Source organism: Thamnophis sirtalis, unplaced genomic scaffold (assembly GCF_051295495.1).
Source record: "Thamnophis sirtalis isolate CommonGarterSnake01/CBP01778 unplaced genomic scaffold, rThaSir2_p1.2 scaffold_6, whole genome shotgun sequence".
NCBI lineage: Eukaryota > Metazoa > Chordata > Lepidosauria > Squamata > Natricidae > Thamnophis > Thamnophis sirtalis.
In genome coordinates, this window is record NW_028261386.1 from 130725956 (window position 1) to 130738084 (window position 12129).

Here is a 12129-nt window from a genome sequence, read left to right on the forward strand (position 1 = left end):
TCTCTCCATGAAAGGTAATGTACAATAGTGGGAGACTATAGCCCCGGAAGCATAAATATGTAGTACTCAATGCAATACTAACTGCATATGAGTGTGTTGAATTTATAGTTTCCTTTGATCATTCAACCCTGCTTCTAATCCATCCTATGCAGCCTGAGTCAGCTGCCAGTTTTTTTGGCTCATTATGGCCATTCATGTTTTGCCTTCCATCTGTACATTCTTACTAAATTCTCATATTTGGAAGATGAATCAGATTCTAGTTCCCGCAAGCTGAGAGGCTTCCTGGAACAAGGTCCTTCCTAGATATCCAAGGGACTGTCTCAGTCTTTTACAAAGCAACTTTTTTAAAAAAAATTATTTTATGTATTATTAAATGCGTATGCCGCCAGTCTCGCCTAGGTGCAACTGTAGGCGGCTTACAACAAAGTAAAAACAAGATAAAATATATAAATATTAAGGTGATGTTAACATTAACATTAACAAAGATGGCAAGGGAAGGGAGCAAGGTCAAAACGAGGTGGACACCAGGTCTTATCTCAGTCCACTAACCACGTGTAGAGTGATACACCCCTCATCAGAACCCCAAGTCAATTGGCAAACCAGGGTTTTAAGGTGCCTACAGAAGGCCAAAAGGGTGGGTGCATAGCTCACCTCAAGGGTTACAATGTTCCACGTGATGGGATCCACTTGGATGACCCCTCCGGATGGTTTCCCAGATTCCTCTCCAGTTGCCAGCTCAGAGGAAAATGGATCCACTTGGATGACCCCTCCGGATGGTTTCCCAGATTCCTCTCCAGTTGCCAGCTCAGAGGAAGATGGATCCACTTGGATGACCCCTCCGGATGGTTTCCCAGATTCCTCTCCAGTTGTCAGCTCAGAGGAAAATGGATCCACTTGGATGACCCCTCCGGATGGTTTCCCAGATTCCTCTCCAGTTGTCAGCTCAGAGGAAGATGGATCCACTTGGATGACCCCTCCGGATGGTTTCCCAGATTCCTCTCCAGTTGCCAGCTCAGAGGAAAATGGATCCACTTGGATGACCCCTCCGGATGGTTTCCCAGATTCCTCTCCAGTTGCCAGCTCAGAGGAAAATGGATCCACTTGGATGACCCCTCCGGATGGTTTCCCAGATTCCTCTCCAGTTGCCAGCTCAGAGGAAGATGGATCCACTTGGATGACCCCTCCGGATGGTTTCCCAGATTCCTCTCCAGTTGTCAGCTCAGAGGAAAATGGATCCACTTGGATGACCCCTCCGGATGGTTTCCCAGATTCCTCTCCAGTTGTCAGCTCAGAGGAAGATGGATCCACTTGGATGACCCCTCCGGATGGTTTCCCAGATTCCTCTCCAGTTGTCAGCTCAGAGGAAGATGGATCCACTTGGATGACCCCTCCGGATGGTTTCCCAGATTCCTCTCCAGTTGCCAGCTCAGAGGAAGATGGATACACTTGGACGACTCCTCCGGATGGTTTCCCAGATTCCTCTCCAGTTGTCAGGTCAGAGGAAGATGAACCAATTCCAGGCACCTCTGGAGGGGAGTTGGTCAAGCTCCAAGCAGGTATCTGAGATGGTTTGGCTGAAGCACAGCTGCAGCAGGACAGCCCAGAGGCTCGTGGGGTGGGGGAAGCATGCAGGAGCAGTGAAGGTCAGCCCAATTACTCGTGAGGAGGCAACCTCACCCTTCTTGATGGGCTGTACCAGAAGCTGGCTATTTAGCACAGCAGATAGTGGAGGCGATGCTGGGAAAAAACTTGCTCATTTCTTAGCTGCATGTTTCCTGGTTGTTGGGATTCCTGCCTTGCTGTGCCTTGAGTAGGACCGTGCCTTGTGAACTCTGGACTTTTCTTGCCTTGTGAACCCCCTTGCGTTGTGGATTTAATTTTGCCTGACAGTTTTATCTTGTCTGGGAAACTTTCAAGTGCCTGGTGGACTCCTTGGCTGTTGCTCCGTGGACTAGCATCGGTCTGCTTCTGGCTGGACTTAATTGACAACAGTTCTGGGGGTTTTGGTGAAGAGACTTTCTGGGAAATATTAATAAACCCATTAAACCACCATTATATGTGTGTGTGAGTGAGCGGGACACCACATCCACGATAGAAAGCCCTCTTCTCCTGGACTCTGTCTGCAGGAATTCCTTGATCAATGGGGTCGACAGCATTCCCTTTCTGCTGGCACGAGTGGACAGGCCAGTCGCATTGGGCTAAGACAGTTCCTTAAGTATTTTATGGCATTGGATCAACGCCATAAAGAATTTCGAAGGTAATAAACCATCACCTTGAATTCAACCCGGAAGCAAATTGGCAACCGGTGCAGCTCACGCAACAGGGGTGTAACATGTGCCACCCTTGAGGCCCTAAAAACTGTCCACACAGCTGCATTCTGTGCCAGCTGTAGCTTCTAAACACTCTTCAAGAGTGTTTCCTTCCTCCAGGGAGGCCAGTTTTGTGGCTCTGTTCATATATCACTCTAAGCCGCAATAAGCCACAATTCATTCAGTCAAATTCAACCCACGCTATGGATTAGCATACTATGCAAATCCAAGGGATTACCTACTGTAGGTGCAGGTAATTATACGACGCTTCACTTCACAAAAATGAAACTTGGGTCATTCAAGATGTCATGTTAAAGATAATGAGCTCTTGTCCCCCTGATCCTCTAATCAACTCAGAATCAAGGCATACCTTCCTCTCTATAGTTTTATGCAGTAGAAATACAGGAAGTTGCTGTGTTCCAGGTGTGACCATTAGCAGCTCAGGTGGGAGCAGCAATCTAAGCAGAGGTGGGTTCCTACCAATTCGGTAGAACCGGTTCGTCAAATCTACCGAACCGGTTAGAAGAGGTTCCACCAGTGGACCTGGAAAGCAGGCCACACCTACAGAAGAGGTTCCCAAAATTTTTGAAACCCACCACTGGTCCTTGGATATGATTATTCTACACTATCATGCTCCTATTTATAAAACTCAGTGCCTCTGTGAAAGGTAAAGATGACTACTGCGTTTGTGGTGCAATCAGAACATTGCGTGTGTCGAAGTTGTTTTAACGCAAACCAAAGATGCCTTTTGAAAAACAAGTTTACATCATATTTTTATGCATGCCAGTGCTGTGTGTGAAGTAATTTAAGGTGGTTCTGACAAGTGTCGTCGGCATCTTCATATCCGGTCACATGGGCGGCAAGCCACTCCCATCCGGTCACATGGGCAGCAAGCCACTCCCACAAAGGAGGCCACACCCACAGAGTAGGTTCGAACAATTTTTGAAACCCACCACTGGTGAGGTCATAAGAGGTCACCCACCCATGGTTAGAGCACTTGTTTTTTTTCACAAATGGGCCACAATTCCCAATGTGGGTGTCTTTGCTAAGTAGATTTACTGCGTGAAAGAAGCAGCATTCATGCAAAATCCATCTGTCCAATTCAGGGCCACCATTGCAATTGAAGGACCAACCAGGAAATAATCCTCATTTTTGTAAAAAAAAAAAAAATGGAAATAATTCATTTACTGAAAAAAAGCAGCATTCTTTCGTGCTCAAAATTGGCACTGGAGCTTTAAAAAAACAAACGTGTCTGTTGGCATCTGCTTTCTGTGCGCGGTTTCCATTTTCCCTTAAGACAAGCGATGTCTGTTTTTTAAACAAACATCACCACCTCCAAGTGAATTCACCCCGTGACTTGTTCAGGTTTTGTTGTCGTGAATCACTGTTTGTTCCAAGCAACAGAATTGCAGGGCATGTCATTTTTTTTTTAACCCACGTTGCCAAAAAGCAAACAGCTCCAAATGATTCTCTTTGCAAGCCAAAAGGAAAGTGTTCCTTTAAGCACCAAGGGCGGGACTGCAAGGCTTCTCTTGTAAGCCACTCTCTTATCCCTTAAAGCAGTGTCTCCAACCTTGGCAACTTTTAGACCTGTGGACTTCAACTCCCAGAGTTCTTCAGCCAGCAAAGCTGGGTGGGCAGAGTTCTTAGAGTTGGAGGCATGTATAGTGCAGGGGTCAGCAACATGCGGCTCTGGAGCCACTTGTGGCTCTTTCATCTCTCTGCTGCGGCTCCCTGTTGCTGGTCGGCTCCACAATTGGTAGGGCTTTCTGTTAGGACAGGTAGAGGAAAAAGGATGCCACACTAGGAGGAGACTCTATAGTGGTGGAACCGGACTTCTGGTCAGCAGAGGAAAAAGGACGCAAAGCTGGCTGAGGAACTCTGGGAGTTGAAGTCCACAAGTCTTAAAGTTGCCAAGGTTGGAGATCACTGGTCTACAGTACAATAATATTAATCCTGGATTATGTGAATACAGAATCCATTCACACAATGCATTTAACCAGCTCAATTACATGCTAAGCTTCATTAGCTTTAACCCTGTTTACAGTATGTATGTGTGAGAGAGAGTCAGCCTGTTAGGGAAAACTCAGAAAGGGCTTAATTCACTATACCAGGGGTCAGCAACCTTAAACACTCAAAAGAGCCACAAAGGTCCTAACCGGAAGCCCCCCGTTCAATTGTGGAGCCAATCGGAAGTCCGGTTCCCCCATCATAGTCTCCTTCTAGGGCGGCGTCCTTTTGCTGACCAGAAGTCCGGTTTCACCACGATAGAGTCTCCTCCTAGTGTGGCACCCTTTTTCCTCTACCTGTCCTAACAGAAAGCCCTACCAATTGTGGAGCCGACCAGCAACAGGGAGCCGCAGCAGAGGGATGAAAGAGCCACAAGTGGCTCCAGAGCCGCATGTTGCTGACGCCTGCACTATACATGCCTCCAACGCTAAGAACTCTGCCCACCCAGCTTTGCTGGCTGAGGAACTCTGGGAGTTGAAGTCCACGGGTCTTAAAGTTGCCAAGGTTGGAGACCACTGCCTTAAAGAGAGAAAGGGCCCAACGAAGTCAAAGGAGAAAATGGGAGGGGGGTTAAATCCTAATCTCAGGAGCTGTTTGTAGATGTGAATGATTGGCCAATGTGGTGAAAACCCTGAGATGCGTGGATAGTGGAATATTTGCCATTCTCTTCAGTGGAGCGGGCAGTTTCATCCATGAAGTGAAATATCTTGCAGGCACTACCAGTCAATTTTTTTTTTCTTTGTAAAACTGAGCTTTGCATTCCTTTTTAACTTAAATCAGGGGTGAAGAACCATGGCCCCTTTGTGACCTGTGGACCAGAGGTGGGTTCCTACCAGTTCGCACCTATCCAGTAGAACCGGTTCGTCAAATCTACCGAACCGGTTAGAAGAGGTTCCACCAGTGGACCCGGAAAGCAGGCCACACCTACAGAAGAGGTTCCAAAATTTTTTTTGAAACCCACCACTGGTCCTTGGATATGATTATTCTACACTATCATGCTCCTATTTATAAAACTCAGTGCCTCTGTGAAAGGTAAGGATGACTACTGCGTTTGTGGTGCAATCAGAACATTGCGTGTGTTGAAGTTGTTTTAACGCAAACCAAAGGTGCCTTTTGAAAAACAAGTTCACATCCTATTCTTATGCAAGCCAGTGCTGTGTGTGAGGTAATTTAAGGATGGTTCTGACAAGTGTCGTTGGCATCTTCATATCTGGTCACATGGGTGGCAAGCCACTCCCATCTGGTCACATGGACGGCAAGCCACTCCCACAAAGGAGGCCACACCCACAGAGTAGGTTCGAACAATTTTTGAAACCCACCACTGCTGCGGACTTCAACCAGTGGTGGGATTCAAATAATTTAACAACCGGTTCTCTGCCCTAATGACCCGCTGGGTAGATGGGGTTTCGGTGGTCATGTGACTGTGTGGGCGTGGCCAACTCAACGTTCCCCAAGTCGATGGGCGCTTCGCCTTAGCTGTTACAATGGAATAAGGGTTAACCGGAGAGGCATCTTCTGTAAACAGGGCAATAAAGATTAGGTTGGATTAGGATTAGCCCCGTAAAGTGGGAAAAAACAAAACAAAAGGAGATTTCTTCCAACAACCGGTTCTCCGAACTGCTTAGAAAGTTAACAACCAGTTCTCCCGAATAGGTGCGAACCGGCTGAATCCCACCACTGACTTCAACTCCCAAGAACTCCTGTCTTGTTCAAGAATTCTGGGAGTTGAAGTCCACGAGTCATTAATGGGGCCTGGCTGCCAATCCATATCTTAAGTCTACAAAAGAGCATATTGTGTTTTAATTTTACAATGGGAAGTCCTGTACTGTACTCTCCAGGGCTCACAGAGGACCTATTATAACTCTCTTTGTGTGTGTGTGTGTGCATGGGCACCCCCCCCCTCTCAAAACCAACACAAAAGCAAAACAAAGACTCTCATGTAGTTTGCAGAACGGAATGCTTTGAATTGGTACATTCGGATATTTAAGCAGAATCCCTTCCAAGATATACAGAAGTGCATTTTTAGATTTTTGACCTTCCCAGTGATATTTCTAGCTGCGTTTTGCTTGGTTATATTTGGGGAAACAAGCAACAACAGCCTTGTTTGTGTGTGTGTGTGTGTGTGTGTGTGTGTGTGTGTGTGTGTGTGTGTGTGTGTGTGTGTTTTCTTTCTTTTCCAGGATGTTCCCAGTCCAACAATCCTTTTAACATTTTGTTCAGAAGTTTTCGAGAATTGAGAATTGGGTTCTGCTTAGCTACTAACAGACATGATGCTGAGCTCTGGAAAAATAATGGTAGAAATTGGTTTTGACTGTAATATTAATATTAACCGTTAAGATACCAGAATCAGTTACAATGGTTTACACCAGGGGTAGTCAACCTTTTTATACCTACCACCTACTTCTGTATCTCTGTTAGTAGTAAAATTTTCTAACCGCCCACCGGTTCCACAGTAATGGTGATTTATAAAGTAGGGAAGTAACTTTATAAAATTTATAAAGCAGAGATACAGCAAACCCCTACCGCCCACCATGAAAGCTGGAACGCCCACTAGTGGGCGGTAGGGACCAGGTTGACTACCACTGGTTTACAACGGCGGGAACAGAGATGCAACCTGATTGTCGAAGGGTCTGACACAGTGGTGGGTTTCAAAAATTTTTGGGAACCTGTTCTGCGAGTGTGGCCTCCTTTGTGGGAGTGGCTTGCCAGCCATGTGACCTAGTGGGAGTGGCTTGCCGCCCATGAGTTTTCTCTCTCTCTCTCTCTCTCTCTCTCTCTCTCTCACTCTCACTCTCACTCTCACTCTCACTCTCTATCCTTCCTTTTGACTCTCTGTCCCTTTTTTCTTTCATCTCTCTCACTGCCAGTCACCTCCCAAAGACCTATTAGATCCCACAGACTAGGCCTCCTCCGAATTCCATCTGCCGGCCAATGTCGGCTGGCGACTCCCTGGGGGAGGGCCTTCTCTGTGGCTGCTCCGGCCCTCTGGAACGATCTCCCCGTTGAGATCCGGACTCTTACTACCCTTCCGGCCTTCCGCAAAGCAACTAAGACCTGGCTGTTCCGGCAGGCCTGGGGCTGTTGAACTATCCAGCTCTCTTCGAGGTTATGACTGTTGTTGTATTTTAAATTTCTGTTTTCTATTTTTATTTTTGTACCCCCTCCCCTTCTGATTGTTAGCCGCCCTGAGTCTTCCGGGAATAGGGCGGCATACAAGTCAAATAAAACCTAAACCTCTGTATCAGTCTGTCTGTCGTGTGTGTGTGTGTGTGTGTGACAGCTCTCTATAAAAGGGCTGCTGTCAGACTGAACCTTCGCTGGATTGTGCAGAGTTGTCTCGGAGTTAATAAAGAGCTGTTACTGCCTAACCCTGAGTGTGCCTTTCCTTTACCCGATCTAACACTAACATTAATATATTATCATTTTTTATACATGAAAAGTATGTCAGGAAAAACATAAAAACTAAGGTGAATGTACTGGGATGTGATGTACTGTAGCTATGATGAAACCAGGGGAAATGGGGGTGAAGAATGAATGGATGATGGATGGTAGTGGATTGACACAGAAGTGTGTGGCTTGGTGCTCTCTGAGCTTGGCTGTTTTCTTTTCTGTTTTATTTTGTTTCATTGCCCAAAATAGGTAACATCAATACTAGAAGGGAAAGGGTTTCTATCTGTTTATCAGTGGTGGGTCTCAAATTTTTTTTGAACCTACTCTGTGGGTGTGGCCTCCTTTGTGGGAGTGGCTTGCCGGCCATGTGACCTGGTGGGAGTGGCTTGCCAGCCATGTGTTTTCTTTCTCTCTCTCTCTCTCTCTCTCTCTCTCTCTCTCTCTCTCTCTTTCCTTCCTTTTGTCTCTCTGTCCTTTTTTCCTTTTTTTCTTTCATCTCTCTCTCACTTTTTCTTGCTTTTTTTCTTTCTTTTTTTCTTTCTTCCTTTCTTTCTCTCTCTCTCTCTCTCTTTCCTTCCTTTTGTCTCTCTGTCCCTTTTTCCTTTTTTTCTTTCATCTCTCACTTTTTCTTTTTTTTCTTTCTTTCTTTCTTTCTTTCTTCTTTTCTCTTTCTCTTTCTCTCTCTGTGTGAGTCTGTCTGTGTGTGTGTGTGTGTGTGAATGATGGGTTTCAAAAAAATTTGGAACCTCTTCTGTAGGTGTGGCCTGCTTTCCGGGTCCACTGGTGGAACCTCTTCTAACCAGTTCGGTAGATTTGACGAACCGGTTGTACCGAACTGGTGCGAACCGGTAGGAACCCACCTCTGCTGTTTATGTACAAGTGGCTTGCCCTGTGTGCGAACTAGTAGTAGCAAAAGTATATTAAGGGGACTTGGTGCTAAGAAGGGAATAAGGATCAAATCAGAAAACAGATATATATAAAGGCAGAGTTAATGGGTGGAGGAAAAAGTTGGGAAATAGAGGTGAGCTGCCTCAGCTATGTATCATCATAAACCCAGACATTCTTCTCTGCTTCCGTCTGATACTTACGTTGTGGAAGATTGTGAAAGTGTGGCTTGTTGGAATTGATAATTCTCAAGATTCTCAAAAAGAGAAGGATTTCAAAAACAAAATACAGTAACTTACATGGCTTAGGACCAGCATACCTGTGAGACTGCCTACTGCCACATTCCTCCCAGCGGCCGGTAAGATCACACAGGGTTGGCCTCCTTCGGATGCCATCAGCCAGACAATGTCGGCTGGCGGCTCCCCGGAGGAGAGCCTTCTCTGTGGCTGCTCCGACCCTTTGGAACGAGCTACCCCCCAGAAATCCGGACCTTACCCACTCTCATGGCCTTCAGAAAAGCTGTCAAGACCTTTGTTGAGGTCCACTCCCGACTGAAATGAATGTATCTGTGTCATTTTAACTTGTCTTATTTTATTTTTACTTTCTTTTATTTTCTTTCTCTTCCCTTCTGTAAGCCGCCCGGAGTCCTTCGGGATTGGGCGGCCTATAAATTAAATTAAATTTACAAACTTACCTTACTTCTTGACCTCTATGTTTTTGGCATCTTTTCTATCTAGTTGAGTCTGGTTTATGTAAGCCAAGAGTTCATCTTTTTTTCCCCCAATTCCAAAGGCACATATTTGGCATGAATTCTCTAATCTTTAGAATCCTGGCTTGGCATTCCGATTCTTGCACTAGGATATAATCTTAAATTCAACGACGGGGAAGAGTGGGGAAATGAAAATAGGTGAAATTTCAAACCGCCAGAGTTAACATCCTTCAAAAAAGTAAACAGATACATGAACAATGATAGTAGGCAGGCATTATGGTAGCACAAATTTAGCATATAACTTACTTTCCCAAAAGTAACAGAAATGGTTTCCAAAAATATCCAGAAGAAATATTTCTTAATATCCATGAAGCTTTAATGTGATACAGATTTTACTCTTTTTTATTACCATAGAAATATTCAACGTTCTTGAGCAAGATAAAGCACAATACAGTCAGGTTCATGTTTTATGTAAAGTCAAAGATGTTCTCTTTTGATGTAAGGATCAAGCTATTATGAAGAGATTATGCAAATAAACTGCAAGCTACACATTAAAGTTTCCATATAGGATAAGCAAGTTCTCTGGCAATCTCCCTTAAACTATTTCTTGTTGTAATATAGTTGCAGAGCCACGCTGAACCACACAGGAGAAAACAAACTCCTAAAACGCCATAACATCCTGATAGTTCATAACATAACATCCTGAGATGTGCCCTACCAATGATGCCCAGGATTTGACCATATATAGACAGAACTTCCCTGAGCAGTAGATTAGAAATTGTAGTTTTACAGGCTGTCTTAAATCACATGCTGATTACTGATTTGCTCCTCCTGCCTTTGTCCTATCTCAATAAAGGGGGCTCTCAGACCCCCAATCTGGGTCGCTCCATCCCGAGAAAGATTGTGTCCTGTCTTTTCTCCACATTGGCCTCATGGACGAACCACGGGAACGTTACAATTTCTTCCAAATATATTGAGCCACAGGCTGAATGCAATGATAGTTGGCTATGCTAGCTCAGGATAATGGAAGTTGCAATACACTCTCACAAAGTGCCAATTGGGGAAAGTTTATAGAGGATGAGAAGGGAGGAAAGAGAAGACCAGAGATGGAATTCTACCGGTTCGGACCGGTTCACTTGAACCGGCAGTGGAAATTGTGAGTAGCCCCGCCCACCCGCTCCGGCTCTATGGCATCCCATTAAGGCCCGTTTTTCACCAAAAGTGCATGCACGGACGGCTGTGCGCATGTGCGGAGGTGGCAGTAAGTGCATATACCACCCCTGGAGAAGACCTTATGTAAATGCAGACGGTTCTCCTACCAAACCCCCTTAAGTAAGATTAGCGATATACTGTGTTTAGTTCATACTGATTTCACTAGGAGCAAATGCTTGAGCTTGCCCCGTGCAGACCTGCCACATGAAAGTTATCTTAGGCGCTCGAGTTCCTCCATGAAAAAATGCCAGTAATGTCACCACCCAACAGTTGCCTAGTGTGAAAGCTGAGAAGCACAAGGATGGAACGTCCATTAAGGACGGTAAAGAAATACTGTAATTAAGTGGCAGCACACAGAACAAAGATTTCCTCTTCGTGATGACAGAGGGCAATCCGTTGCCTAACCTTAGCACGTAATAAAGATGTTTATCTAGCTGCGCTGCCATGGTGAGAGACTGAGTGTCTTCTATTCATCTGAATGAGGAGCCCATACCATGGAGTCCCATCAACAGTTCCAGCCAGTTAATGGGAAACTCATTGTCCCAAATCGTTCGTGGGATTCAGAATACAGGTATCCTGTCGGCAACTTCAGCTAGTCCAGAATGCGGCCGCGCGAGCGATTGTGGATGCACCTCGTTTCACCCACATAACACCTATCCTCCGCGAGCTGCGCTGGCTACCTGTCGATCTCCGGGTGCGCTTCAAGGTGCTACTTGCCACCCATAAAGCCCTCCATGGTAGTGGATCTGGATACTTGAGAGACCGCCTACTGCCAATTACCTCCACACGACCTATTAGATCTCACCGGTTAGGCCTCCTCCAAGTCCCATCTGCCGGTCAATGTCGACTGGCAACTACGCGGAGGAGAGCCTTTTCAGTGGCAGCTCCAACCCTATGGAACGATCTCCCCGTGGAAATTCGTACCCTCACCACCCTACAGACCTTCCGCACAGCCCTCAGAACCTGGCTATCCCGTCAGGCCTGGGGTTAAGACTACAACCCGCCCGAATAGTATGAATGTTGTGTTTTAATTATGTATTTGTCTTATATGTTAAAAGTTTGTCTCCCCCCCCCTTTTTAAGTTGTAAGCCGCCCTGAGCCCCCCAGGGAAAAGGGCAGCATATAAATAAACTTTAAATGAAATGAAATGAAAGGTATCAATACAGGTTGAATAAAATAAGGTGTTGTCTTACAGTTGCTACTGAGAGTAATTCAGTTAGGGAAATAAAAATAAATGCCAAGGAGATATACTCATCTATGAGTCATTTTTGGAGCTCAGAAACTTTTGTTTATCCGCTGTGGCAATGTAGCTGTTTTTTGCTGCTGCCATAGACATAATCCTCCCTTCTCCCGTGCAGGAAATACTTTTGCATGAAGCATGTCACTGAGAGTAAGGCCAAATACAGATGGCAAGTGCCTGCGTGGAAAATTAAAGCCAAAATTGCAAGATACAGCAACTGCAGATGTGAAAAATGTCCAGTTAGACCAGTGGTGGGTTTCAAAAATTGTTCGAACCTACTCTGTGGGTGTGTGGCCTCCTTTGTGGGAGTGGCTTGCCACCCATGTGACCGGATGGGAGTGGCTTGCCGCCCATGTGACCGGATATGAAGATGC